The sequence below is a fragment of the Gopherus evgoodei genome, chromosome 1 (assembly GCF_007399415.2).
Source record: "Gopherus evgoodei ecotype Sinaloan lineage chromosome 1, rGopEvg1_v1.p, whole genome shotgun sequence".
In the NCBI taxonomy this organism is placed as follows: domain Eukaryota; kingdom Metazoa; phylum Chordata; order Testudines; family Testudinidae; genus Gopherus; species Gopherus evgoodei.
In genome coordinates, this window is record NC_044322.1 from 43,738,565 (window position 1) to 43,763,626 (window position 25,062).

Here is a 25,062-nt window from a genome sequence, read left to right on the forward strand (position 1 = left end):
ACTTTTCAACTCTGGGGCTGCACTGACCAGGGATGGAGACTTTTGGGGTATTGGACTTTTGGGACTTTGGGTGATTTTTTGGGTTGCTGGACTTAAGACCCTGAGGGGAAAAGGATACTGCCAAACTTACTTGGGCAGGTGATGGGGGGCAGGGTCTTTTGCTCATGGTTTGTGCTATGAATCCTGTTTGTGGTGTTTCCCCAACGTAATGCCGCATTGTTTCCCTCCTTTATTGAAAGGATTTTGCTGCATTCAGACTTTGTGCTTGCGAGAGGGGAAGTATTGCCTCTTAGAGGCGCCCAGGGGGGGTGGCATGTAATTGTCCCAGGTCACTGAGTGGGGGCTTGAGATGTTTTTGCATTGTGTTATTGAAACGGAACCCCTAGATACTGAACCCGGCCTTTGCTGCTGCCAACTCAGATGTGCAGAAGGGTTATACTTGGAAACAAAAAGACAAATTTGCATGGACATTTGTTCCCTATGTTCACTATATGTTGAGAGCACTTTATCAGGATACAATGCAAATGTCAGCAATCCAGTTTTTCTTAGTGGGAAGCTCTAATGGAATGTTTGAGAGAGAGAGAGAGAGAGAGAGAGAGAGAGAGACACACATTTGGTTCCCTTGGTTTCTTTACTCTTTATGCACAGAAAAAAATAACATTCCTCTTTGAGGGCCTCCATGCAGCACCTTTTTTGGGCCAGGTGGGAATCATGCCTGGCTCTTACAGCAAGAAGAGGTTCAAAAAATGTGATTCATGTGCTGCACTATTCCTGATTCTGATGTCCATTTCAGATGTTTGATTTGCCTGGGATACAACACATAGTGTGCCATGAATTTTTGTCTCAGACTTGACTGGAACATCACATCAGACTTCAGGTGCAGCTCACCTTCCAGAGATTCCAAGCAGATGGCATAATTCTGGGCACAAGCCTAGTGCCTAGACCAGAACTAGCAGCTTCAGTGCACAGGTCTGCTTCTAAAGAGCCCAGATGCATGTTCTCTTCAGCTGCAGCACACCCTCCACAAAGTGCATTACTGCCATATCAGGGAGGCTTTGAAAGAGCACTGTAACAGTGAGCTGGAAAAACGCACTGTGGAGTACTGTGCTCTCCCTGGCCCTGCTGTTCCAGGGCCTATTAGGAATTGTGTGGTTCTTAGTGTACACCTATGATATCACTGTCACTGCACCTATTAGTTTTGCAGTGCTTGCTGTACATTTATGATTATTACATTGTATTGTCAATGATCCTCTGAGCTGTGTCACTCTGTACAGTAACAAGGAAGTGGGTGCTTTCAGAACTACTAGGCACTCTGCAGTGTAAGTTGTAAACTTATAAAGATGAATTATTTTCTAAAGAATAGAATTTTATTCAGTAACAAAACCAGTGGAAAGAAAAAACTGTTCAATTCAAAAGTAAATACATAAAAAAATAAATAAAATTAATGGAACAGAACTTAACAAGGGAAAAAACATTTATGTCAACTTTACCTACACGTACAGCAACCATGGCTTTCCCAGCTCAGTGTATGTGAAGCTGTGGTTGTCCTTAATATCCTGAGAGATGGAGTGGCGGGTGTAGGGATGCAGCCACTGATACAACATGCAATGTTGAGGTGAGGATGCAAGGAGGTGCTATAATGGAGTTCTCCATGGACTGCAAAGGGAGGTGACCCTGTAGGTCCACAACAGACTGCAGCATTTATGTTTGCTGCCAGAAAAGGCCCATTACATCCTGGTGCATCTCCCTTTTCTACTGAGACTCCTGAACCTTTCACCTGTCCACATCTTCCTCCCTCAGGCTGTCTGCAATGTTCATCCTCCAGACCCTTTGTTCACAGTCTGAAGCAGCAGGGGATCTCACTGAACAGGTCTTTCCAAGTCCTCTTCTTTCTCCTCCTTATCTGGCTCAGGTGTTCCACAGGTGTAGAAGGGGAACCCCCTCAAGGCTGCAGTGGCAGCAGCTGCAGATAAAACACACAGAGGTACCACTGTCAGTATAGTCACAATGTAAAGTGAAAGTTAAGATTCAGAACTCCTTTCCCTTGCTCGCCTAAAGCTTTAAACAAGACAGGCTTATTGACTCTTCTGCTTCAGAGTGCTTATGCAAAACACAACTCTCAGCACCAGCCATAATGAGTATCGTCTGCCAAGGGTGAGGGAAATAAGAAGGGAATTGCTCAATTGCATGAAACAATGAGTCCAAGGCACTGGCACTGAATACTGGCACCATTTTCCACAGGTGGTAGTTATTTTAGCTGATATCTCACTCCGGAGGGTAACAAAGTCACTGAGAGTGCTGGTTTGCCTAAGCCACCTGGGCCCATATGCTAGCCTGTGTACTGCAATGGTACCTGTCCAAGTTATCACTAATGAGCATGGGAAAATATCCTACCACTGAGGAAGAAATAAGGCTGCCATCCCTAGTAACCTTCTGGAGAGGACTGCAGAGTACCTCCATGAAAGTTTCATTGAGATCTCTCAGGAGGATTCAAGGGACATCCCTGTGTACGTAAACAAACTGCTCTGTCTGACCCTCCCATTGCCTAACTCTGCAGGGGTATGAAAAGCAGATAACAGTTCCTCTCTGTGTTGTACTGGGATGAGTAAATTAAAGAAAAGTTGGTGCCCCTAACTTAACAGGACACAGCTATCATCAGTACATCACTATAATGGGAAATAAATTTACACACTTCGGGCTCCTTTCCCTGCATTGTGCTTGCCCATGCTCAACACCAGGTACTGAATGGACTGCGGTAGAGTCTCAAACAGGCTCACGGAATAGATGGACCCCCAGTCCTATGTCCCCCATCCCCATCTTCCTCCTCCACCTCTTCTTTATCCTTACTGTTCATGCCAGGGCCTGTGACTCAGGTTCCGCAGAGGTATCCAAGGTGGTGTGTGGAGGGGCAAGGTGGGATCTCTGCCAAGTGTGGTATGCAGCTTGTTGTAAAAGCAGCAGGGCTGCAGCTTGGCACCGGATCGACTGTTGATCTCTCTGGCTTTCTGATATGCCTGATGCAGTTCCTTCACTTTTATGTAGCACTGCTGCTGGTCCCTTTTGTACCCCTTCTCCTGCATCCCCCATGCAATCTGCTCACAGATTTCCACATTTCTGTAGCTGGTCCAGCACAGCCTCTTCTCCCCACAGGCCAGGAGATCCAATATTTCCTGCCTACTCCAAGCTGGAGCATGTAGCTGGCATGGTCAGCTGGGCAGGAATGCACAACAATGGAGAGCTACTAGGTGTGCTCACCAAGCTGGATGATCAGGACAAGGGCATTTCAAAACATTGTGGGGCTTTAAAGGGGAGGAGGGCCACGTCCCCTGGGCAGTGGAGTTCACAATTGTGACCAGAGCTCAGTGTCAGGTATTGTGGCACAGCTGCTGGAGGCCAGCTAGGGTTGACATAAGTAACACATGTCTACACTCATGCTTTGTCAACCTCAGTACATCAACCATGGCTCAATGCCGTTCAAGGAGGTGGTGTTACTGCATCACTGTAATGGGCACTAAGCTCAATGGAAGACAAATGTAAGTGTAGAGACATGCACAGCTAGATTGACACAAGGCAGCTTATGTCAACCTAACTGTGTAGTGTAGGCCAGGACTTGGGCATTTAGCACTAGCGCCATCCAATAGCCTTCTGATTAGCAGGAGAGGAAAATGTGCAGGTGGACTCTCCGAAGAGCAGCACAGCACCAGTACATTTGGTCACAGAAACGAGCAACCTATTTTGCATATGACAACCACATATAGACCTGTTTGTATCCAAAATAATGCCAGGTGCCCACTGTATTGCATGAGAATGGGCAGGGCAGGAAAATTTCTCACAAATACATCCTTCTTAGATTGGAATACATACCTCCTGTATGCATTTCCTTTAATAACCTTCATCTCCAGAGCAAGAGGAAAGATCAAAAGGGACAAGGCAAACATCAACCTAATAGCTACCATGTGGGAATGTCAACAGTGCATCTCAGAACTGATTAAATTCTATTTCAAACCCTGCTTGTAGTTAGAATATCATAATCATAATTCAAAAAGTTCTGAATAAAGCTGGCAGGAGAATGGAAATTCTGTTCACAAATGATTCTGAGATTTCAAAAGCTGACTTCATTTCAAATTGAAATGAAACCCCAAAATTTCAAAATTCTCAAAGGAAAAATCCTGGGGAAACATGATGTTTTTTTTAATTTTATATTACAAAATTTAAAAAGATTTTAAACAAAAAGTCACTTAAAATCAAAACATTTCATTCCAAAAATGTCAAAACAGTACATTTTGACTTTTTTAGGAGTTTTTGTTTTGTTTTTTTCTCCACAATGACATTTTATAAAATGGTGTCAATTTTGCCAAAGCATTTCAATTGATGGAACTGCATTTCTTGATGGAAAAATGGTTCCATCAAAGTTTTTTTGGCCAGTTCTAGTTCTGAACCATATTTATGGTACAGCCTATTTTGATACACCACCTGTGCAAACAGTACTTGTACAATAAGGACTGCACGTGACCCAGAGAGAAGCATGAAAGGAGAAGGGAGTATAAGGTTTTCTAGAAAACCACCAGTGAGACATCTGATTCTCTGCACCATCCACATGACCAAGGTAAAGTGTCAACAAAAACTGGGCCTATTCAATGATACAGTAAGGGAACAAAAAAAAGATGTAATCCAAATCCAAGCCTAGAGTCTAGCAGCAAAAATAGAGATTAGCTTGCAATTCTTGATATTGCTATTCTGGCAACAGACTCTGCATGCCATTTTGGGTAGCCAGCTCACAAACACAGTAAATGTATGACTCAGAAGGAAACTACACAGGGAGCTGGGGGCAACCCTTATATTTAAGTTGCCTAATTTCCCATCATAAGAGATATTTGCAATTATTCTTATTATTTTTGCTGAAGCTCTAGCATTGTTTGCAAAAGGCCTCCATTCAGCAGGGAGAAAGCCTGATGCCAGAGAAGTGCTTTTTATTTGTCTCATGAACTTCTGTTCAGGTTTGGCAGAGACACTTTTGAAAACTGTCATTTCCCTTCTGTTGCTTGCATTGTCAGCAAATTTTGGCAACATGCCAAACTAACTGACTATGTATGCTAATCTAAGGCTGATCTATGGAGCAGCACACATTGCACTGGGAACCCCAGGAACAGATAACCTCTTAGTGGGAGGGGGAGCGGTGTGCAAGAAAAACCAGTCTGGGCTTCATCGTGACAACTTCCCAGACCTAGAACATGCCCCGACAGCCACTCACCCCCTCCTCCAACAAGATAAGTTGTTATCTCTCAAGGAAACTCACTGCCAGCTACAACAATTATCCCTATAGCTTAAGATGTGCTGAGCAGGGGCAGCTCCACGCCTCAGCACGCCAAGTGCATGCTTGGGGCAGCAAGCTGCGAGGGGCGCTCTATCGGCGCCACAAGGGCGGCAGGCAGGCTGCCCTCAGCGGCTTGCCTGCGGAGGGTCCGCTGGTCCCGCGGCTTCCGCAGACCTCCCGCAGTCACATGCTTGGGGCAGCAAAATTCCTAGAGCCACCCCGGGTGCTGAGGGTTCAGGGGCAAAATGCTACCAACCATGCACGAGGGGGAGGGTGTTGCAATTGCAAAAATAGAAGTTGTTTTTACCTTTTCTAAAAAGTATCATAAAAATACATATAACACTTCCCTCCCAACAACATTGACCCACGAAAGCTCATGCTCCAATACTTCTGTTAGTCTATAAGGTGCCACAGGACTTTTTGTTGCTTATTAAAAGCAATGTTATTTAGGTTGCAAAGTCAAGCACTCGAAAGTTGGGAATTGCCATAATTAAGTCTGGCTGTGCAACCGTAGTGTAGCACCCTGTACATATGTATTATTATGCAGTCTTTTTCCACAGGACCCCTGCCTCATTTACTACAAAGGATGAATGCTACTCAGGAAATGAATCAGGGCTATGTAATGAATCAGGTTACTTGTAGGTTCCCGGCCTGACTCATTTGCTTTAGAAGTTGGAAGGTGTGAAGAAAATGAGGCAGAGTGCTACAAGAAGAGAAAGGATGACCATGTGGTTAAGGTAGTTGAATTGCACACAGGAAAACTCAGTACTGTCCCTGCTTTTGCCACAGAGTTCTTATGAGCAAGTCACTTAAACCAACATTTTGGCAGATGCTAATCAACTAGGTATCCAAGCTGAGGTACTTGGGGCCCAATATGATGAAGTACTGAGAACTCACAATTGCAATGGAAGTTAATGGGAACAGTAAGGCAATGTGGTCTGAAGGAATAAGCAGCGTTCCAAGTCAGAAGGCCCCAGAATTTAATACTGGCTCTGCCACTGATTCACTGTGTAGTCTCAGGCAAGTGTCCATGTCTTAATTTCTCCAGCTGTAAAATGGGACTAATGATGCTCTTATTTCTAGAGGAAATATGGAGATACATTAACTAAACATAGTTGAGGCTCTCAGATACTAATGTGATAGGTGCCTTAGGAAAGACTGAAGAAACCAAATAATTCTGCACCATCATTGCAGACGAGACAGGTTCAATCTAATCTTATTTTAAATTATTCTGAACATTTTGGAGATCATTTTACCTATTCGATGTGATCTTTAGAAAAGTATAAAATTTGAATATAGATGGAATGTATGCAGTTTCCTCTCAAAATATATTTTTTATTTTTTGAAATTTTCTTCTCTTCCTATTAGCACCATAGCTATTTCATTTAGTACTCAAAAAAATTATAAAGGGCCTCAAACTCAGTAGTTCAGAGACCAGCACTTGTAAACAAAAAGCAAGCTATTTTGCGGTTTAGTAAAACGAAAATATTTTCACTCTCAGCCAGATAATGCAGCATGTACACATCTCCATAAAAAGCAGAAAAGCAACAAGTATGCACTGAAAGATAGCAAATCTCAGTGTTTTATTGTCTTTATTTTATTTAGTGTAAAACATAGTCTATCATCATACTGGAAACTTTTAGTAATAGACCACAGAAAATAGTACACCATAAAAAGTCCAAAATATAAAATCTGAACTCCATGTACACGGTATATAGAAACAAATCTATAAACACCTTTATACACGGCATGAGCTAGACAGCTCTACTGATATGGTTACTGTGACTTGAAATTGCAGCTATTAAAAGCAGTAGTCATCTGCCATATCTCAGGTAAGAAGTAGCTACGCATCAACACACTAACACAATAATCACAGTGATTAAAAGTTTCTGGCAACTTAGACAAATCAAATGTTGTAACCACAAGTATCCAGAATAAATGACTGACAATATCGTGGAGTATACAGTATAGTGATTATAGTAAAGTAGAAGGAGCGGCTAAGATTCATCAGGGCACTGCTGTTTTACAAGATAACCTTGATGGTTTAGGCAAACAGACTCAGAGATGAAACATAACATTTAGTCCCAAATTCTGCACTGAGATCTTCCTCGCAGATTTGTGTGCTCATTTGGAATCCCTCTAACTTGATTGGACTCTACATGGGTACAAGGGTCCACTCGCACAGACTCAATGACAGGATTGGGACCTAAATATGTAAATATAAAAGATGCAGTTGAATAGAAATAATGGTCAAGTATAGATTAAGTATCAGAGGGGTAGCTGTGTTAGTCTGGATCTGTAAAAAATGACACAGAGTCCGGTGGCACCTTATAGACTAACAAAAGTATTGGAGCATAAGCTTTCATGGGTGAATACCCACTTCGTCAGACACATGTGGTGGAAATTTCCAGAGGAAGGTATAAATATGCAGGCAAGAATCAGTCTAGAGATAACTAGGTTAGTCCAATCAGGGATGATGAGGCCCTCTTCTAGCTGTTGAGGTGTGAACACTAAGGGAGGAGAAACTGCTTTTGTAGTTGGCAAGCCTTTCACAGTCTTTAATTCTGAGCTGATGGTGTCAAATTTGCAGATGAACTGAAGTTCAGCAGTTTCTCTTTGGAGTCTGGTCCTGAAGTCTTTTTGCTGCAGGATGCCTACCTTTAAATCTGCTATTGTGTGTCCAGGGAGGTTGAAGTGTTCTCCTACAGGTTTTTGTATATTGCCATTCCTAATATCTGACTTGTGTCCATTTATCCTTTTACGTAGGGGTTGTCCAGTTTGGCCGATGCACATAGCAGAGGGGCATTGCTGGCACATGATGGCGTATATAATATTGGTGGAGATGCAAGTGAATGAACCGGTGATGTTGTGGCTGATCTGGTTAGGTCCTGTGATGGTGTCGCTGGTGTAAATATCAGCCTTCTTTCTAGGCACCATTAAACATTATGTAAATGTTGCCTAGCAAGAGGGCTTAAGTGGGACTGCATTAGTGCATAACGCCTTGTGTGGACCCACTGCACAATGGCGAATTTCATCCTCTGTCCCTAGAAGGGAATGAGTTGCTCATGTCAACTCATAGGAACAGCCCTAATTGGCTCCAAAGAGAATTGCATCTAGCTCTTCTCACAAGGGAAGCTGGTATGAACAGAGCCTTGTGCAATGCAGGGGAAAAAACAGAGAATCTTCAAGGACCCCAAACAGCATGGAGAGGACTCTGGTGAGGAATAACTAATTAAGACACGAGAGAAATCTGACATATTCAGCATTCTTCACATGCACACACACACAGGAGAGAGACACAAATAACAGGAATTGCAAGAAATCCTAAAATCCCAGTTGCTCGTCAATAGCTAAGGGGTCCTATGCCACCAAAGAAAAGCCTAAACCTGGCTTCAGCACTTTTCAGTATCCCTCAGGCCATAATCTCAGAGAGATTTGAGGTTTCTACAAAAGTGATCCACAGTTTAATAGTTCATGCTGACATTTTCATTGTTACTAAGCTTCAGTTAGTAACCCGTTACAATTAACTGGGGGAGGAGGGTCAGTTTCCACCTCTCTTAGGACTGTTCTTTCGATCTGTATCTGAAGATTCAAGAAAACAGCACTACACATTCACATTTTGAAGCTTTTCTTTTCCTCAAGAAGAGCTAGAATTGTTTTTCTTTTAATAAAAGGTTAAAACCTCTGAGGCCACCACAGAAGTGCCAGTACAACATGCCACTGAGTTCTGGCTCACTTCAAAACCTACTGTATCCAGAAGGGAGTTCCCTTCTTTGTAATAAACCCAGTAAGACAACAGCATGGAGAGAAAGCTACTGTGTCGGTTTCCCAATTAAATAAAAGTCTATAAATATAATGAAAATAAGTTAGTCAATTGGCCAAGCTTGTATGCCTTATACTCACCTTGATGGCATTTCTCTGTGTGGATGCAACATAGCTTTTGAATGCCACAATTCCAACATTTCAGAGAGCGTTCTAGGCATCAATGGGTAGAACCTTATTGATTACGGGGGACAATGGTATGGGAGGAGGGTAACATGGGGGACCCTGGCACCTGGCAAAGGGAGAAATGAGGGGCCCACAGAACCCTGGCATGGAGGGAAAGGTGAAGAATGGGGAGACACAGAACCTCTGGCATGGGAGAAGGGCATGGGGGGGGCAAGGAATAAACAATTATTTACTGAGAATGTTGGGGAGACTCCTACCGCAAGCCTGATCTTTCCTGATAACAAAAATGAGATACTCTCAGAAACTGAGGCAACAGAACCAGTAGTGCTGGAGCAAACTGCTAGCCCAGTATCTTGTCTCCCGACAGTGGCCAATGGGATATGCCCCACAGGGAATGAACAGAATATGTAATTATCAAATGATCCATCCCATTGCCGATTCCCAGCTTCTGGCAAACAGAGCCTAGGGACACCATCCCTGCCCATCCTGGCTAATAGCCATTGATGGACCTATCCTCCATGAATTTATCTACTTTTTTTTTTTTAATTTTTCTCCTGCCATGACAGTGTGTTGCTCTTTTGGGTCTTTCTTAGAGATCCAACCAAAATGAAGAGGGAAAGCTGGACAGGTGGCAGCTCATACTTCAACAAACTCTGGATATCAACATTTCTGGACTGGGAAATAATTGTCCATTTGCTCAATATCTGACAATTAACAGTTATTGCTTGTGCTGTCTGCTTCTTCTTTTGTTTGATTGGCTTATTGAGATTAGCAATTTTTTTGACATTATGCCTTTTTATGGAATCAAAGAGGGCTACCTCTCCCCTTTGGAGCATACTGGTTACAAACGACTTCATTTCTTGTGTGCCATTCTCTTATGCACAAACTTTCTGCACTTTCAGGTAGGGCCCCAGCAGATGTTGCAATATTCACAAGTGGCTGGCTGTTGTCTGGGCTTGATCCAGTTCAATGCTAAAAGGATTTGCCATTCTTTCAGTCACAAATTTTTTAATAACTTCAGCAGCAGTTTCATCTGCAACCCTGAGCTTTGTGGTAGCTTCTTTGTGCAGATCTGTGCTCAAGGATGCACTCTACACATTTATTTTGTCGTAACTGTTACAACTGCCTTAAAATGTGCAGTCAGGAAATGCATGGTCAGAGCCTTATCTTTTGTGTAAAGATGCCGATGCTTCACACAATCCTGGCTGAGAGATTGCTCAATGGCTATGTCATGCTGTACGCCACTGAAGGGTCTGGCAGTATGGTATACTGTTCCCTGACTATCTATTAGGGCATGTTATATTATGTGGTTTCTCCTCTAGAAGTCTGGCTTCTGCTACATGTACACAACCCCAGCTAGCATAATTCACATAACCACACTGGAACTTGGTACAAACAAGCTCAGAATGTCATGTGACTACAGACTTTTGCTTTAACTGAAGGCAAAAAAGGAGAAAGCATAAAATATCACTTGTGGCTAAGTATTTCCCAAACACTCTTATTCTGACTACATAGTTACATTGTCAATTGTGTTGAGGAGCTTTCTGCCAATTTTGGTGAAAATTAGACTATGTACTGTTGAGTTATAGCCTTTTTGTGATTTTTTTTTCTGTTTGGTTGCCGTATAACATTTAAACATTATGTGATATATAAAAATTGCACCACTTCCAGCATCTACATCCACCAGGTGATAATGACCACCAGCTTTGTGCCTAACATGTTGTAACAATATATTTTTTATAGCGTATGGGTTGCCCTAACTCATTAATAAGACCCCTTCATAAATCTGGCTGTTTGACTAATACTGCAACCATCACAGTGCAGTCTGAGATTCATACATTAGCCTGGAACAAGAGTTCCCAGGATTTCATATTGGTAAAATCATTTTTAAACACTGAAGAATATCATTGCTTTCTGGTAAATTATTGATATTACAGTGCCCAAAAAGTGCTAGGCCCTATACAGACATATAGGAATACACCATCTGTGCTGCAAAAAGCTTGCAGTCTAAACAGGTATATCTGATATAATGATATTTTGTGTAAGAAATATTTTAGAAATGTAAATTCTGGAACCAGTAACCTGTTCTGAGCCTGTTTCTTGCAGTGCTGCAACATGGTTGTATGGGCTGTATATTATACGAACGCAAAACTGTTTACATAAAGCAGGCCTGCACAACATGTGGCCCGCGGGCTGCATGCAGCCCGCAGAGGCTCACTGTGCAGCCCGTGGTGGGATTCAAAAGCATCTGAGCTGCCCGCAGCAGCGGGGAGCCCAGAGCCATTTAAATCCCAGCCGCAGCCGGGATTCATAGGGCTCTGGGCTGCCCGCAGCGGCGGGGAGCTCAGAGCTCATTAAATCCCAGCTGCGGCCGGGATTCAAAAGGCTCTGGGCTGCCCGCAGCGGTGGGCAGCCCAGAGCCATTTAAATCCCAGCCGCAGCCGGGATTCAAAGGGCTCTGGGCTGCCCGCAGCCGCAGAGAGCCCAGAGCCCTTTAAATCTCAGCTGCCAGGGCCGGCTTTAGGCCAATTCATCCAATTCCCCTGAATCAGCCCGCCCCTAAGAGGGCCACATGCCCAAGCCCCAGTACGGTGTACTGGCAAAAGCCAGTGCGCTGTAGCGGGGTGGCCCAGCTTCCCCAGGGAGGCAATTTAAAAGGCCTGTGGCTCCCAGGCCCTTTAAATTGCCACCAGAGCACCACTGCTGGAGCCCTGGGGTAGGGCTGTGGGGCTCTGGGGGCTATTTAAGAAGTCCGGGGTTCCCGTCGCTTCTACCGCCCCGGCCCTTTAAATAGCCACCGGAGCCCCACCACTTCCCCAGGGTTCCCGTGGCTATTTAAAGGGCTGGGGCAGTAGAAGAAGGGGAGCTCCGGGCCCTTTAAATACCCCCAGAGCCCTGGGGTAGCGGGGGGCTCTGGGGGCTATTTAAAGGGCCGGGGCTCCAGCTGCCCCGGTCCTTAAATAGCCGCTGAAGCCACACCGCTTCCCCAGGGCTCCCTCGGCTATTTACAGGGCTGGGGTGGTAGAAGCAGGGGAACCGCGGGCTCTTTAAATAGCTCCCAGAGCCCTGGGGTAGCGGGGGCGGTCTCCAGATGCCTTTGCTGCTCTGGTCCTTTAAATAGCCCCTGGAGCCCCACCACTTCCCCAGGGCTCCTGCAGCTATTTACAGGGCTGGGGCAGTGGAAGCAGGGGAGCCCCAGGCCCTTTAAATAGCTTCTGAGCCACGGGCTGCTACTGCTGGTGAGGGAGGCAGGAGGAGGGGACACTCACCATACAGGATGGGCTGTACCCCCTGTACCTGCACCAGTTGCCCGCAGCCAACCCCTGCTGCACCTCCTGCCCTGCCTGCACTAGTTCCTGTCTGCAGCCAGCCCTGCACCCGCTGCCCACAGCCAGCCCGTCTCCAGCCAGATCCTCACCCCCTGCCTTGCCTTCAGCCCTGCACCAACCCGTCTCCAGCCAGCCCTGCACCCCCTTCCCTGTCTCCAGCCAACCCCTGCTGCACCCCCCTGCCTGAAGCCAGCCAGTCCTGCACTCCTTTGTCTCCAGCCCTGCCAACCCATGCCGCACTCCCCCTGGGGCCCTGCCTGAAGCCAGCCAGCCCATCCCACACGCCTTCTCCAGCCTGCCCCACACCCCTTGCCCAGCCTGCAGCCAGACCCTACCTCCAGCCACCTCCCCCCCACCTCCAACCAGCCCCATGTGCACTGGTGCCCTGTAGTTCCCAGGGAAGTAACACTGCACACCTGCTTCAATGAGGTGGGCAGGGAGCAGCTGGGACCCACACGTGCACCCTAGCACACCCTCAGGGAGCGGCGGAACTCATTTCTAGTTCAGACACATCTTTTTAAAAAAGAACTTTAGGTAGGGTTAACATACATCTGTACTTTCCCGGATATGTCAGGCTTTTTGGATCTTAAATCGCCATCCAGGAGGAAAATATGGACGTATGGTAACCCTACTGGTACAAAAAATACATACTGTGGCAGAACTTTTTATAGGGAACTGGTTGCTAAGAAATGAAAGGCTTTTTTTTACTTTTTTTTTTTAAGTCATCCCTGCCGGGGCCCCGCCAAAAATGTTTGAATTGGGCCCCGCACTTCCTAAAGCCGGCCCTGCCAGCTGCGGATGGAATTCAAAGGGCTCTGGGCTGCCCGCAGCCGTGGGGAGCCCAGAGCCCTTTGAATCCCAGCCGCGGCCAGGATTCAAAGGGCTCTGGGCTGCTCGCAGAGATTCCCGGCCGCGGCTGAGATTTAAAGGGCTCAGGGCTCCCCGCCACCACGGGCAGCCCAGAGCCCTTTGAATCCCGGCGGCGGCTCCAGCGGATGCGCTGGGGCTGGGATTTAAAGGGCTTGGGCTTCCCTTAGCAGCAGGAGCTCTGGGCCCTTTAAATCCCTGCCCCAGCCCCACAAAGCTCCGGGTTCCCACAGCCCCTGGAGCCCTGGGCCCTTTAATTTGACCCTGAGGGCTCCCAGCCAGCTCTTCAGCTGGGAGCCCCGGTTGATTTAAAATCAAGTATCAACTCCCCGCCCCCAACCTTCCTTTTTGGCCCACAGCTGTTTCGGTGGGGTGGCACTGGGAAAGGAGGGTTTGTTTCTGCAGGGCTGGGCAGTGCTGGGGCGGAGTGTTTTCGCTGGGCCGGGGGGGGGGGGGGCGTGTGTCCGCGGGGCCAGGGGGTTTCGGCCCTCAGCTGTTTTCTTTGGAGTAATATGGCCCTCGCCGCTTTACGAGTTGTGCAGGCCTGACAAAGTATTCTAAATAGGTGAACTTGTTTTACAACTTTGAGATCAAGATTTTTATTTAACAAAACTAGAAGAAATTAAAATCAGCAAGCAAGAAAAGCAGAGCTTAATGAGAACTAAGATAACTAGCAAGATATGGTATCAAGTGTTTCCACATTAAAAGTATCTTTAGATCCATGCTGCCAACTTGCCAAATAAAGATATTTACATCAGTCAGCATTATTATAAAGATATGGGTTACAAGAAATTTAATATTTAATTTTATCAACACACATGAAATAGCCTTTAAAAGGAGTGGGGAAAGGAAACTGCTGCTGCTTTACCCTCAGGCCTTGCCTACACTACCAAGTTTTGTCGCCAAAAATTGCCTTTTGGCAACAAAACAGCAAGACACACACACTACAGTGGGACGCTTGTCGTGAACAATGCCCAGTTTTGGCAACAAAAAACTTCCACCCCATGAGAGACTGTCGTCTTTTCCCCTCCCTTTATTATCGACAAAGAGTCAGTGTAGACACTGCTGATTGTTTCAGGGCTGCCCAGAGGATTCAGGGGACCGGGAGCAAAGCAATTTCAGGGGCCCCTTCCATAAAAAAAAAGTTGCAATTCTATAGAATACTATATTCTCATGGGAGCCCCTGAGGGCCTACGGCAAATTGCCCTACTTGCACCCCCCACCCCCGGAGGCCCTGGATCGTTTTATCGACAGAACTGCCTTCTGCCAGTTTCCCACAATGCCCGCCCTAATTGCTCTGCTCAGTGTTTTGATCTCTGCTGCCCTGCAGGCATGTGCCCCTCCCCTTTCAAAGCTCCAGGAAGTATCTGTGTGCTTGCTCCGTTCAAAGAGCAAATCATGGGAATGCTCTTGATCTGTCCTGCACCAGGAACACAGCAGCAGGCAGACTGCTGCTGCAGGGGAAGGGGGACAGACTGCTGTGCTGCTTTGCCATTCCTCAGCACTGAGAGCTCACAGAGCTACTCATGATGCTGTTCTCAGCAGCTGAGGCAGCTGTGGGAAAACTCGGAGAGAATTCCAAGATGTGCAGCGATCAGCTCTTCCTTCCCACAACACTGTACTGTGGGATACAACATACCCACGGTGCATTGCTCACCCTGTCGATGATGTTGTCCCCAATGTGGACATGATCTGTCGACAGAGGGAGCAAGTGTGAACACCCCTTGGAGATTTTTGTTTTGTCAACTTTTGGGTGTCAACATAAGTTTTGTCAACAAAACTTGGTAGTGTAGACAAGCCCTCAGAAATGCTGGTACATTCTTTATGTCTACATTTAAAATGCTAAAGCGGCAAAACTGCAGTGACAACACTACTTATGCTAATGGAAGGGGTTTGCCCGTCAGAGGTAAGTAGGGTGACCAGATGTCCCGATTTTATAGGGACAGTCCTGATTTTTGGGTCTTTTTCTTATATAGGCTCCTATTACCCCCCCACTCCCTGTCCCGATTTTTCACGTTTGCTGTCTGGTCACCCTAGGGGTAATTCACCTCCCCGAAAGGCGGTAGTTAGGTCAATGGGAGAACTCTCCCATCAATCTAGCGCTGTCTACACCAGGGGTTAAATCGGTTTAAGGTAGATAGTTAAAAGGTGTGCATTTTTCAACCCCCTGAGCGACATAATTATACTAAACTAATTTCCTAGTGTAGACCTGGCCCTAATACTGTCTACACCTGGGGTTACGTTAGCATAGCTACGTCCCTCAGGATTGTGGATTTTTTACTCGCCTGAGAGATGCAGCTATGCAGATGTAAATTTTCAGTGTAGATCAGGACTCAGTTCCAAATTATGTACTTAAAAGAGCTGTAGAACTTAAACTGAACAATAAGGGGTATAGTACAATAAAGAGTGGAGAAGAGGAGGCCAATCCATTATTGTAAAACACTACATATTTCAGAAAAATCTTATAAAAACCAGAACATTTAAGTAACTATGGCACGCACATTTCCAGTGTGGAGTACTTCATCAAGTAATGGCACAAGTATGAACAACTGCCATGCTTTTATGTAATGGCATCAGGTTTCGCTATAGGCTGCACTATTAGCTGGCATATTCATTTAGCTTATGAGTCATTCATTGTGTAAACATCATAACAGAGACACCTACAAACTAATGAATTGTGAAAGAACTATAACATTTCCCCCCTTCAGGCTTCCACCAGAATGTCACAAAATAATGTTAATATCACAAAAGCTAGTTAGCAAAAGAGGAATTGTGCGCTAGCCAATAGTCAAGCCTCTGTCTTTTACAAGTCAGCCAGTAGCAGTCAATATTTTTTATTTGAAACAACACCATTCACCATAATCATGTTGCAGAACACTAACAAGAAAAGGTAACAACTGAGATAGAAATTATCACTTTTATTTCAGAGCCCTGGCTTTTATGACCATCCTCACTACAGACAATACACATCCGTGCCAGGGAAATTGCAAATTTGAGTTTTGTTGTTCTTTAGCATCTGAGCTTTCTTGCAGAGGAGGGAACAGGGGAAGGGGGGAGGATGACAGTGTAGATAGCCCTTTCTTTTGCAAAGACATAAAAAGCCCAAACAGATACATTACCATCATGTCCAGTCTGCAGCCAAACAGAATGGAAGACAAGCAATGAGAAAAGGGTGTTGTTCAGCTACAGAATTACAGCAACTTAAAAAAGACTAAGGACATGTCTACACTACAAACTTTGGTTAACTCATATCACTGGTGTTGTTAGGAATCAGGGTCTGCAGCAGAACCAGTCTCCGGGCAATATAACAAATGCAGTTGGCATGCAGTAGACTGCCCAGTGGCCACACTGCCCGATTGGTGGGAAGAGTCATCAGATCAAGCCTTAAGACCAGCAGCAGCAGTATTTTGGCAGCTCCTCAAAGCATTCACCCACGGCTGTGATAGCTCCTGCTCCTGCCTTGTGCCCAGCCTTGCCTTGTCTTGCCTCACTCCAAGTAACTCAGTTCTGACCCTTGGCTCCAATTCCTAACTTCTGACTTCAGCTCTGGCATCTGGCCTCTGACTCCATCTCTGACCCTGTGCTCCTATTCCTGGCTACCAACTCCTGCTTTAACCACTAGACTTGATATTCCTGCCCATCTGAGTGTACAAATGTAGTCCGTTGTGGCTACATGTACACCAGCCATGGTTCTCATGGGTCAGTGTATGTGTGAAGCTGTGATTTTCCTTTCTGTGTCCCCCTGTGGAGTGGTAAGGGTAGGGATGCAGCCCAAATGCCATGTGGTATGTTGGAGGGGTATAGGGAGCTTCTACCATGGAGTTCTCCAAGGTCTGCAAAGGTGAGTCTGGGATATTTGGACCTGTTTGTCAACCAGGGTCTGCAGCATTTAAATTTGCTCCCTGAAGAGACCCAGTAAGTCTTGGTGTATCTCCCCCTCTCCCTGCTGGCATTCCCAGGCTTTCTTCTGTCCACTTTTTCCCTCTCCATGCCATCAGCCCTCCAGGCACTTTGTTCACAGTCCAACGCAGCACCAGCTTGCAGGACCTCACTCAGTATGTCCTTCCTAATCCTCTTCTTTCTCCTCATCAGGGTCAAGTGTTCTGTGGGTGTGGAGGGGTCCCATAACAGCAACAGCTCATGATTAAAAAACATATCTATCATTGGGCTTACAGAGAGAGAAAGGTTAGTTTCAAAACTCCCTTCCCTTATTCCCACAAAACTTTTACTACAAAACATGCTTGTTGACACTTCAGCTTTGGAGCACAGCACCACTCTCCAGCCCATCAGGGTGAGTATGGCCCACTGTGAGGCAGGGAATTTGAGTTGTATGAAACGATAAAATTCCGGTCCCTATTCCATGGGTACATGTATAGTGAAATGGCACTGAATATTGGCACTATTTTCCACAAGCAGTGGTGATTTTAGCTGCTATCTTACTCCTGAGGGTAACAAAAGACACATAGATGACAGTTGCTACTGGTGTCGTGAAGCCATATGGGCCCATATGCCGCTAGCTTTTTTACTGCAAAAGAGACAGCCAAACTCATCACAGGATGGCATGGGAGCATGTCCTACTGCAAGGGAAGAAATAAAGTACTCAATCCCTAGAAACCCTCAGAAGAGGATTGCAGAGTATTTCCATGAAAGTTTCATCGAGATCTCTCAGGAGGATGCAAGGGGCATCTATCCCCATGTACATAAATAGCAGATACCAACCCTACCTCTGTTTGTTATACTGCTACCTTTTCTAGTACGAGTAAAACAATGAAAAGTCGATACCTGTGCATTGTTAACTTGGGGATGGGCCAGGTGCCATTTTTACATTTAAACAGTGTAAGGGGAAAATACAGGCATACACTTACCTGAGGTCCCTTCCCCTTCAACAGGCTAGTCCATGCTCAGCTGGCAGGACTGGCTAGACCATGCAGGAGTCTCAGGCAGGTCCTGGCATAGGTGGACTCCCTTGCATGTCACCTTTCTCCTGCTCCTCCTCCTTCCAGTTCATGGCAGGGACCCGTGGCTTGGGCTCCTTGGAGACATCCACAGTAGTGTGCAAGGTAGCAGTGGGGTTTCCACCAAGTACAACCTGCAGTTTGTCATGACCTATGATGGAAGATTGACAAAATTGGTTTTATTCAGTCTGGAGAAGAGAAGACTGAGAGGAGACATGATAACAGTTTTCAAGTACATAAAAGATTGTTACAAGGAGGAGGAAGAAAAGTTGTTTTTCTTAATCTCTGAGGATAGGACACAAAGCAATGGGCTTAAATTGCAGTAAGGGAGGTCTAGGTTGGACATTAGGAAAAACTTCCTAACTGTCAGTGTAGTTAAGCACTGGAATAAATTGCCTAGGGAGGTTGTGGAATCTCCTTCATTGGAGATTTTTAAAAGCAGGTTAGACAAACACCTGTGAGGGATAGTCTAGATAATACTTAGTCCTGCCATAAGTGCAGAGGACTGGACTAGATGACCTCTCAAGGTCCTTTCCTGTTCTAGGATTCTATAAAAGCATCAGGTATGCAACTCAGCACCAGTTTGACTGTTGGCCTCCATGGCCTTGTGGTATGCCTGCCGCAGTTCATTTGCTTTCATGCAACACTGCTGCTGAGCCGTCACACTCCTTTGCCTGCATCCCCAGACAATCTTTTCATAAATGTTGACACTTCTACAGCTTGCCCGTAGCTGTGCTTACACAGCCTCTTCTCCCCACAGGCCCAGGAGATCCAAAATCTCCTGTCCACTCCAGGCAGGAATGTGTCTAGTATCTAGAGCCATTATGGTTGGTTGGGCAGTTGTACACGAGGGAAAGCTGCTAGGTATGCAAGCCAAGATGGGCAATCAGGAAAAGGTATTTCAAAAATATGCAGTAGGCTTTAAAAGGGAGGATTTCTGCCAGTCTCCATGACCCATGGGCAGTAGTGTTTACAATTGTGACAGAGAGGTCAGTGTCCAGGGAATGGGGCATTGTGGGACAGCCGCTAGAGGACTGTTAAAGTCGACACAGATTGTGCAGTGTCTTCACTCCCCCTGCATCAAGCTCAGTAAGTTACCACAGCTCCACACTGTTTGGGGAAGGTGGTTTTACTGTGTCACCATTACAGGGTGCTTATATCAGCCAGAGACAAATTGGAATGTAGACACATATGCACAGATAGGTTGACACAAGGAGACTTATGTTGGCCTAACTTTGTAATTTGGACCAGGCCTCACAGCATTAACAGTTTCACAATATATTAAGTAAATTCAGCAAATGCACTTGTCCAGTGTAGCTGGCTGATGTTTCACACCTTTGAATGGATGTTCCATAGAAAGTTCCTTCATTTTTTATTTTTAAGCAGTGGAAGTACTTAAACAATTAGATGGGAGCCAGGCTGTCCCATCCTCCTCTGTAGGAAAAGGGTCAGAATTAAACTAAGGGCTTCTTTGCATGGTGGGGTAATGCACTCTGTGAGGGTGTGATTTCTAAAGCAGGGGTTCTCAACCTTTTTCTTTCTGAAGCCCCCCTCAACAGGCTATACAAACTCCAGGGCCCAGCAGGAAAGGGGAGGGCGGGACTCGGGGCTCAGGGCCAGGCCCTCAGGCATAGTTATAGTTTGACTTCTATTTTGGGGGGTAGGGGCCAACGAGACTTGAGTCAGCTCCACACAGCAGGGTCCAGGAAGGCAGTGTCACCTCCACCCCAACTCATCTTAGCAGGCCACCCAGCTGTCTGGGTTGTGTGTGGTGGTGGTTCAGCTCAAAAAAATTTGAAAACCGCTCAGAGTGCAGGCAGTGGGCAGCTAGGGGCTGTGCGCAGGCACAGGGGTAGCTCAGGATGCAGGGAGGGGATAGCTAGGGGATGTGTGCAGGCAGGGGGATAGCTCAGGGTGCAGAGAAGGGGTAGTTAGGGGCTGTGTGCAGGGAAGGGGTAGCTGAGGATGCAGAGAGGGGGTAGCTAGGGGCTGTGTGCAGGGAGGGGGTAACTAGGGGCTGTGTGCAGGGAGGGGGTAGCTCAGGGTGCAGGGAAGAGGTAGCTAGGGGCTGTGTGCAGGCAGGGGGGGTAGCTCAGGGTGCAGGGATGGGGTAGCTAAAGGGGGATGTGCCAGGCAGCAGCGCTCCCAACCCTGGTGTTCCGGGCAGCCAAGCGATGCAGCCATCCCCAGTTCGGCGGCGGGTACATCGAAGGCGTGGGACTGGCAGACCTCTCATAGGCATGCCGCCGAAAGCCGCATTACCAACGGCCCTCCCGCAGGCGTGCCACCGAAAGCTGCCTGACTGCTGTGCTTGGGGTGGCAAAATACACAAAGCCGCCCCTTCCTGCTTAACAGTATTCACGTGAGTAATACCATTGAAGTCAATGGGACTACATATACAAGTAAAGCTAAGCATGTGTATAAACATTTGATGAATTGGAGCCCACATTTACAGAGACTGTGGAAAGAAATGCAACAGCTGTTCATGTATTAAAATTACAAATACTTTATATTCAATAGTAGAATTCTCAGAGAAACCTTCTACTACTTCCAAGATTTTTCAGGTTTAAGAAACATGCATGTGTGTGTGTCCACAAATATATTTTTATATACATAACTGACCCAATGCTCTAAGTGACAAAGCAGAATGCTGCCACACAGGGTTCCAAATCTGGGTGCCCCATTGAACAGGTTAGCAGGCAACAGTAGCAACACTACCTCAACTCTTCTGAAAGGAGTTCATTCTCTTTAAAGTGAGCCTCTCTCTATTTGACTTATGCTCAGAGCACCCAACCTGGGTTGGTCAGACAGAAAATTCCCACAATGCAGGGGACTGGGAGGGGGAGTTAAAGTGTAAATGGAAGCAAAGGAAAGTAAAATAGTTAAAAAGTACCTGTTTAAATATTGTGTTTTAAATAAAAAGACTTAGTAACAGAAGAGTAAAATAACATTTATTTGTGCAGATTTAAACTAGGTACAGTACCCACATAGGTTAATGACAATATTTGCAGTGTAAAAGCAATAAGCTGCCATTGTGGAAAACATCAAATCAAGATTACTATTATGGAAATATAGTTTCACTAGATATACAGAAACTATGACCCAACACTATTATCTAAAAACGTAAGGATCCTGTTAAGCACAAAACCTGTCTGGCTTCCATGTCACAGAAAGCTGCAGAAGCAGATTTTTTCTCAGGGCTTCTGCAACTTTCCAAGTTATGGAAACTTTATGTTTGTTTTTTTAAAAAACAGAATTGAGTCCTAATGACTCAGAAAGACAGATGTATGGGAGCTGCTGCATTAAAAATATTAGCCCTGAACAGAGAAATGGAAAAAGCAGATATGAAAACACTGAATAGACTTACCAAAAAAGCAGAACTCTCATCACAAAAAGATAATAAACTCCATCTCTTTCAAAAAGTGTGACGGCTTGAAGCGTCGCAGAACTAATTTTCTAATGCTACAATTTCCTCCTCAAATATTCAGCAACTATGCATTCTACTGCGAAAACGTGACTGGCACTTCATTTGAAGAATAGGTGGTGTTCAACTAACCAGCACAAAGTCCAAAAAGTCACACTAACTTATGTTAAATGCTAAAAACATAATACATCTAATCAGGATCTAGTATTTACCTGAACTGACCAAGGACCTCTGGGCTGTGTTCCGACTGTTTCACAAGTGAAGACTCCTCTTTGCCTGATAACTTCAGTTTATCATTCTGTGGCACAGGCTCCTCCGAATGGTAGAGTCAATGTATTGCAATTAGGGAAACAGCTCATCTTACAGCTCATCTAAAGAAAACAGAACTGAAACTAAAAACGGCTGATCTGTTTTTAGCTATGTTCGTACTTTAAAAACCTCTAAGTATTTCAAATAGGTCTTTATTACTTTATAAAAACATTTTAAATCTTATACAAGGAAACTTATAATATTGCTTGATAAAGTGGCTCCAAATTATTTTGGCAATTAAAACTGGTGGTTGCTTAATACGATTTTGGCCAGAAAATTTAGTGAACTTTCACTTTTGCTGCCTTTCAGCACTACTAACAGAAAACTTAGCATTGAGGGGGATGGGTTTAATCACTGCACATTGGGAGGAAGTTTTCAATGAGCTATTCACAATGACACTCATATCTTTTTCATGAGTGATTACAGTTAAATTTAAAACTCAGAAATATATCTAAGTAGTTACAAGTCATTCCTTGCAACTAACTTTACCTTCCATTTGTGAATACTGAATGACATCTGCCATCATGCTGCCCATTCACCTGATTTAGTAGGTCCCTTTGGAGTTCCTCACAATAGTCCCTAATCTTGAAAAACATAAATAATCTTTGTCATCTATAAATTTAGCCTCCTTACTTTCATTTATAGATCATTCATTAACACATTAAAACCAGCCTCAGAGCAGATTTTTAGGAACCCTGATATTAACCACTCACAATATTGAAAAGTAACCATTTATTGATACTCTGTTTTCTTTCTCTTATCCAGTTACTAATCTATGGCAAAACTTTACCTCCAGACCCATGACTTATTAGTTTGCCTAACAGCTTCTTAGGAATTTTTTCAAAAGCTTATTGAAAGTCCAAATAAATTATGCCAACTCTTTGTCTTCTCCTTTGTCCACTATTTTGTTGACATTGTCAAAAAAATTCTAGTGAGCTAGAGAGATTTTCTTTTGCAGAGCCATGCTGGTATGTACTTTTAAAAAATCTAATTATTTCTTCAACCAATTTCTCTTTTACTGAAGTATGGATCATGGGTCTGTAAGTGCCAGGATAATTCCTAGTGAATTTTCAAAATACAACATTTGCAAGCTTCCAATCTTTTGATATAGTAGCTGATTTTAATGGTATTTCATATTTTTTGTTAGCTGCTCAGCAATTAATTCCTCAGAATTCTCAAATTCAATACCATCAGTTCCTGGTGACTTACTGATCTTTATTACTTTATTCTTACACCTAATTTTTGACACCTCAGTCTGACAGTGCCTAAGCTGTATTACATGAAAAGATTATTAATCTCCACAACATCCATTCCAGTGAAAACCCAATACAAAGAAATCATTTTGTTTCTTTTCAATGTCCTTATTCTCACTGGGAAGGAGTAGACTTACTGCCGCAGTGCCTCCTGATGGCCAGAGGTGGTGTAGCAACTCTCTTCCCTTCCAGCAGCACCCCATTCTGATGGCTGCTCTGGTCTTCCAGTGGTCCATCTTCCTATGAGTTGGCACTCTGGCCAGGTCACAATTTAATCCGCTCTTTTCAGGGCAAGAAGAATTCCAAAGAAACAATGTCTAATACCTTCTATCAGATCTTTGGCCATGCCTCTGGGCCCCATGGTCCTGACTCTCTCTTCTGAGGGCTGTCATTCTTGTGCCCTTCTCCAGCCTCACACCACCATACCACTGCTGGTAGGGAAACCCAGGCCCTCTCACTACAACCAGGTTTCAGCCCAGTGACCTTATACCAGCAGCAAAGTAATGCTCAGTCCAACTCCTTGCTGCTGCTTCCCTGGGTTTCTTCCTACTCAGTCCTTCCCCTCACAGCCTCTTTAAACTCTCTCTTCTCTCAGGGTTGGGACTCTCAAGACCCACCCCTGGAATCCACTAACAAAATCCCAGCTTAAAAGTATAAACAAAAGCCCACTTCTGACTCCCTTGGACCTGCCTTTACATCCCTCTCACTTCAATGCCTCTCAGACTCCCCCCCTGGGAGTCCAGCTCCTGCCCTTCTGCTATGTGTTGGAATTATTAATAATATTTGAAATTATTAATATGGGAAACCAAAGACTAATTTAACCATAAATTCCTTTATTAATTCCCAGTGTACTAATATAGTTGCTCTAAACACGCCTAAAAGCCTCAGAAATAAGCAATTTACTACATCTGAAAAGTAACAAAACATTTATAAGCATTTGATCAAGATACTTACAAACAGACTAATCCCAGGGGTGATTAAACCTATGTTGATTCGCTCCAATGTGGTCAGGCAGGTATGAGCAATGAACTCTAACAGAGTTTACTTTTTATAACCATCAAGAAGCAAGTGATGTCATTTCTGAGTACTGACTTCAGCTAAAAACCAATTTGAGACAGTGTGACCTTCCCCTAGTGTTATCTGGACCAGTGATCTGCTAGGTCACTCCAATCCTCGACTCTGGGAGCCAGCCTTACCCTGTTCCGCTGTGAGAACCCCCATACCCAGGCTGTTCATGCACAGCCTCTAGCATGTAAGCTGCTCCCAGCTACGTGAGTGAGTACTTTTGGCCAGCCACTGCTTGGATTGTGCAACCAACATCTAGCCAACATCTCCGGTCCCAGACACTGTTACCCAAAATTGGGTCAGCTAGTAAGCTTAGGGAAGACTAATGACCTACCAGAGTTTGGCAGAAAGCAGCACATTTATTATACTGATAGCTAAGCTCAAAAGAAGGGGTGGAGTGTCACACGCACATACTCAAGCTTCCATGACAGGCACAGCACTGGAGATGCCAGGATCCTTGAAGGTAAGTGTCCCACAGCACAGCGATGGACGGTGCGATGAAGGTAAATCTTTTCGAGGCACGATGGAATGCAATGCAGTGAACCAGTGGCCAGGCAGTCCGGGGGAAGGGCCTTCACAGGAGGTACAAGTTTGTGAG

The 25,062-nt window shown here is 45.1% G+C and overlaps 1 long non-coding RNA gene across 1 annotated transcript; it reads right to left on the minus strand.

The window, feature by feature from the left end:
• Positions 1-654: 654 nt before the first annotated feature.
• LOC115651715 lies at positions 655-24,606 on the minus strand. The gene is made up of 5 exons (XR_004000417.1): positions 23,537-24,606; positions 22,636-22,730; positions 22,050-22,208; positions 18,324-18,564; positions 655-1,963 (listed from the first exon to the last, which is right to left on the minus strand). It is a non-coding gene; the product is annotated as an uncharacterized LOC115651715 (long non-coding RNA).
• Positions 24,607-25,062: the final 456 nt, after the last annotated feature.